The sequence below is a fragment of the Arachis ipaensis genome, chromosome B04 (genome assembly GCF_000816755.2).
Source record: "Arachis ipaensis cultivar K30076 chromosome B04, Araip1.1, whole genome shotgun sequence".
NCBI lineage: Eukaryota > Viridiplantae > Streptophyta > Magnoliopsida > Fabales > Fabaceae > Arachis > Arachis ipaensis.
Window position 1 is genome coordinate 37,712,845 of NC_029788.2, and position 6,101 is coordinate 37,718,945.

A 6,101-nucleotide genomic window follows, 5' to 3' on the forward strand; every position below is an offset into this window, starting at 1 on the left:
TAAAATTGTTCGCTCTTGAAAGAATGATGGGAAAAGGAGAAATGTTATTTGATAATATGAAAAATTATAAAATTGATTCTTGAAGCAAGAAAAAGCAGTGAAAAGCTTGCAGAAAAAGGATATATGCGAAAAAAAAAGAGAAGAAAGAAAAAGAAAAGAAAGCAGAAAAAATCAATACCCCTTTAAACCAAAAGGCAAGGGTGATAAAAAGGATCCAAGGCTTTGAGCATCAGTGGATAGGAGGGCCCACAGGAATAAAATCCTGGCCTAAGCGGCTAAACCAAGCTGTCCCTAACCATGTGCTTGTGGCGTGAAAGTGTCAAGTGAAAACTTGAGACTGAGCGGTTAAAGTCATGGTCCAAAGCAAAAAGAGTGTGCTTAAGAGCTCTGGACACCTCTAATTGGGGACTCTAGCAAAGCTAAGTCACAATCTGAAAAGGTTCACCCAGTTATGTATCTGTGGCATTTATGTATCCGGTGGTAATACTGAATAAAGCTAAGTGCTTAGGGCCACGACCAAGACTCATAAAGTAGTTGTGTTCAAGAATCAACATACTTAACTAGGAGAATCAATAACACTATCTGGATTCTGAGTTCCTATAGATGCCAATCATTCTGAACTTCAAGGGATAAAGTGAGATGCCAAAACTGTTCAGAAGCAAAAAGCCAAAAGTCCCGCTCATCTAATTAATACTGATCTTCATAGATGTTTTTGGAATTCATTGTATATTCTCTTCTTTTGATCCTATTTGATTTTCAGTTGCTTGGGGATAAGCAACAATTTAAGTTTGGTGTTGTGATGAGCGGATAATTTATACGCTTTTAGGCATTGTTTTAGTATGTTTTTAGTATATTTTAATTAGGTTTTATTATATTTTTATTAGTTTTTAAATAAAAATCACTCTTCTGGACTTTACTATGAGTTTGTGTGTTTTTCTGTGATTTCAGGTATTTTTTGGCTGAAATTGAGGGACCTGAGCAAAAATCTGATTCAGAGGCTGAAAAAGGACTGCAGATGCTGTTGGATTCTGACCTCTCTGCACTCAAAGTATTTTTTCTAGAGCTACAGAGACCCAATTAGCGTGCTCTCAATTGCGTTGGAAAGTCGACATCCTGGGCTTTCCAGCAATATATAATAGTCTATACTTTGCACGAGATTTGATGGCCCAAATAGGCATTCCAAGTCAGCTCAAGAATTTTGGCGTTTAACTCCAAAACTGGCACAAAAGCTGGAGTTAAACGCCCAAATTGGCACAAAAGCTGGCGTTTAACTCCAAGAAAAGTCTCTACACATAGAAGCTTCAATGCTCAGTCCAAGCACATACCAAGTGGGCCTGGAAGAAGATTTCTGCATTAATTACCTATTTCTATAACCCTAGGCTACTAGTTTTCTATAAATAGGACATTTTGCTATTGTATTTTCATGTATCTTTAACTCATATTGGAATAGACCTTTTCACGTTTGGGGGCTGGCTTCACGGCCATGCCTAGACCTTGTTCTTATGTACTCTCAATGGTAGAGTTTTTACACACCATAGATTAAGGTGTGGAGCTCTGCTGTTCTTCATGAATTAATACAAAGTACTATTGTTCTTCTATTCAATTCACGCCTACTTTTTCTCTAAGATATTCATTCGTTCTTCAACTAGATTTACAAGGTGACCATAGCTTGCTTCAAGCCGACAGTCTCCATGGGATCGACCCTTACTCACGTAAGGTATTACTTGGATGACCCAGTGCACTTGCTCGTTAGTTGTGCGGAATTGTGACAAAGTGTGATTCACGTTTGAGCGCTCCAAGCCCTTTGGTGCCATTGTTGATGATCACAATTTTGTTCACCAAGGATATGTGGCTGAAGAAGCTCTTACATTTTGCTCTCGATACTTAGAAGGGATTAAGACAAGATTTAATAGGCCACCACGTGTTGATGATCATCCGGATGGTAATTACAAAACACATGTTGATTCGCTTTTTCCATAAATGGGTAACACTAAGGGAGCTTTCACAGTATTTGAGTTGTCACCTATGAAAAAAAAAACAAGCAGATCGCTGTGTGGTTCTAAATTGTCCATATGTCAAACCGTTCATTGAGTAAGTACTTAAGGATTTGCGTACATATTTTTTATTTACTTGAAAATAGTTGTTTAATTAAACTTTTATATCTGACAGTGACTTCAAAGATTTTGTACGAAGACAATCTAAGGGTAGAAGGCCTTCAAATGTAGAGATAAAAAAAAGAGTCAATAAAGATTTTGTTGGTTTCCTACGCAGGTAAATAGAAAATTGATAATTTTTTGCTAATATTGAGCAGTATTTGTGGATATAATAACTAATATGTTTTTCTATCATAATAACTTATGAACCCAGACATTATGAATATTGTGCATGAGAATTTAAGATACTTAGCAAGGGGTCCATCACAATATGCCAAGAGGTTTTCTATATTTAGTATCAATGGGTTCTCCTTTCGAACTACCAATCGAGACAATGGGTTAAAGACCCATAATAATGGAGTTTTCTTAATGTCTTCAACTCCTTGTGTTGCTAGTGCTAGTGATGCTAATGTTAGGAATGCTTATTTGTCATATTATGAAAAATTAGAAGATATTATAGAACTAAACTACAATGGCCAATTTCGGGTTACTTTATTCAAATGTAAATGGGCTGACACCACTAGAGAACGGGGCTGTAGAAAGGATAGTTGGGGTTTTACTTTTGTTAATTTTTCACGAGTAACACACAGTGGTGACCGAGAGGAGGATGATCCATATATTGAAGCCTTACAAGCTCAAATGGTGTATTTTGTCAATGATGAAGTTAATAAAGATTGGAGTGTTGTCGTGCATTTGAAGCCAAGAGACTCATATGATATGGGGGAAAATGAAGATGATGAAGCATGCAAGAATGAGCCATGGTTAGAGCAAGACTTTGATTCTTTATTAGAAAATGATGATAATCTATCATTGTTAAGAGATGAGGTAGATGATGAACTACTAGATGATGACATTGGAGAAGACGAACACATGTTAGAATAGTTAGTAGGTTAAATTAATTTATGGTATGAAATTTATATTTAAGTTTTCATTTAGTTATAATTCACATTTTATCTATACTTATTAATTATTTTATTTTCAACTATTATTTTGGTGTTCCTGTGAGATCAATTAATGTTAGTAGGTTATATATAGTAGCGCCTATTAACAAAATTAAATTATAGTAGCGCCTGCTGATATATACTAGTTACCAGGTCTTCAAATTGAGCGGTAGAGTAGGTGAGATTAAGGGGAGGATCAAACTTAGCTACAGGGTCTATTCAAGTATGCTTGAAATTTAAGATAAAAAATAAAAAGGACAGAAATGAAAATCTTGTGATTTGAAACCTGTACATATTTCTTTTTCTTTCTTTTTTATAAGATAATACTATTTTTTATTCTTTCTCTTTCTTTTTATATATGTAGGAGAAGATTGAAGCACATAGCAGCCAACAACAATCAACTGTTAATTCTCCTCTTGATGTTCTTGGAGTATTTTTTGGAAAAGAGCACCCTGGTCGTGTTCGAGGTTTAGGTATGGGGGTTGTTCCAACAGTTGCTTTCAAGAACAACACTACAAGGATTAGTCAGATGAATTTAGATTCTTCAAATGATGTTGGTACATCGTCTACTTGTGGTCCAAATGTACAAGAAGAGTTGGATACCGTTAAAGCACAATTGCAAGCGCTAGTCTCCTATATTGCTTCTAAGGAAGGAGGTAAAATTCCAATACAATTGGCTGGAATATTCCCTACTCAACAAGTTTCACAGGTACACATACAATTATCATCTTTTTTTTTTCTTTGCTTTATCTCCTTCAGTTTTTTTCTTAGGTTCATAGTAAGAAAATCTTCCTTAATTCATTAATGGAACGTTGTTAGATTAGGAAGTTATAATCCTATAGCTATTTATGGATTAATTCATAAATTAAAATATTACAAGAAATATGTTGAATATTGATATAGTTTCCTGTATCAATTATAGCTTTAATATGCTACAGCCTGCATAGAATGGTGTTTGAGATTGTTGTTGCTCCTCATATATTACTAAATTCTTTTATAATTGCTGAAATGTAGATGGTTGTCGGATCTTCTGGTGCTTTATTTAAGTGGATTTTGTAAGATTGGAATTAGATGAATTCTAAAATTATGAATTATTTTGTAATACTGTTCAAGTATGGGTGCCTATTATTAGGGAGTGCTAATTTTATGATACAAAGATAATTAAGGTTATGAACCATATACTTTCAAGGGATTGAGCTTCCTCTCCAAAGATTTTTGAGGTCTAATCAAACTCCAAAGATTATGTGAGCATGTTTGGTTTCTACTGCAAAACTATGGAGTTGGCAAAACTGAAAAGCTATTCTCTTATAGCACTTGTCCAAATCATGATTTTGAGGTTTTCAATAAGAAACCAAACATCCTAGCGGGGTCTGTATGACATATCTTTTGGTTTTCTCCTTCTCCCAAATGTCTAGCAAGCATTTACGTTTGTTGGTCTGGATAACCATTTTTTGTGCTAATTCTCTTAGTAGATAATGTCTTAATGTTTTCCCTGGTATCAACTAGTTTAGGATTTTTGGACCTACATTCTTAATTTTCAGCATTTGACTTTAAATAAAATAATGAAAAATAATAGTTGTAACATTTTTTGTGTGTGTTTTCTTTTCTTTTCTTATAAATTAAGTCAGACCTAAAATATATATCAATATATGCCTTTTTCTTGCATTTTTTGTGCTCATAATAATTATATTTTTGTTGTAGAAATTGGATCAGGAGAGTGAGATTCCATCACCAAAAGAGTTAGGAAGTAGGTCTTCTGAAGCAAGCAACAAGGAAGCATGACCTTGCTTGATATGTTAAAACGTATATTAAGGATTATATGTTAAGACGTATTATTGAAAAATGTTACTTTGATACTTTGTTTTTGGATTATGACATTTCAATTATGACTTGGGTTATCACTTTTGGATCATGTATGAATTAAAAATCATCTTATGATGTTTGATTTATGGATATGCCTTTTGGTTATTACGAGATTTTTAAGTGAGTTTCGAAAATATCACTTTAAATTGGTGGTTTCAATCTTATTTTAAAAAGCATAAAATTGTCATCATAATTAGGTACAAACGGTGGTTAGAAATCCCCATTTTAAATGAAAACGATGCCATTATACGCTGGTAGAAATGGCGGTTAAAACTACCATTTTAAACGAAAATGATGCCATTATATTTTGGTAAAAACGGCGGTTAGAAACTGCCATTTTAAACACAAAAGATGCCATTATAACCTGGTAAAACCGGGAGTTATAATGGTAAAAACGGCGGTTAGAAACCGCCATTTTAAACAATTCAAAAACCACCATTTTATGCGAAAATAATGGCGGTTGCAAACTTGTAACCGCCATTTTAACCCAAAAAAAATCGCCGTATTATTAACAGGTAATTGTGGCGGTTTTTTGAAAACCGTCGTAATAACCAGAATGGCGTCCAGAATAACGGCGTTTCTTGGAGGCACCATTTTTGGTAATAATGGCGGTTCTAACCGCCGTAATTTCCAAAAATAACCGCCATTTTAACCATTTTTTTGTAGTGGCTCCTCCCGCCGACCTACCGACACTAGGAACAACACCTCTTTGTAGAGCTCGCGCCTAAGTCCAAAAACATCCTCGATCAACCGGTTACTCTTGACCCGCCATTCAATCCACCTTTCTTGCGAGCAACCGAACAATAACCAATTAGAAAGAAGATATTTTGTCTATAATTTTTTTAGTATCATTATTTTATTCAGTATGTTATTTTCGTATTTCATTATATACTTGTATGATGGATCACTTTTCATTTATACGTAATTATTCACCCATACGTACATAACACATTCATACGCACATGCTTCTAATAACGTATGAATTAAATGATCACATTTCTAATCAATTTAACTCATAGTTAAAGTTTAAACAAAAATAAGTTTCGAGTATACATTAATTGAACTCTAAAATTTTGCAAATATTTATCAAAATTTTATACTTTTAGAAAAGTAAAATGGATGTAGTAAATTAATTATTTTAAAA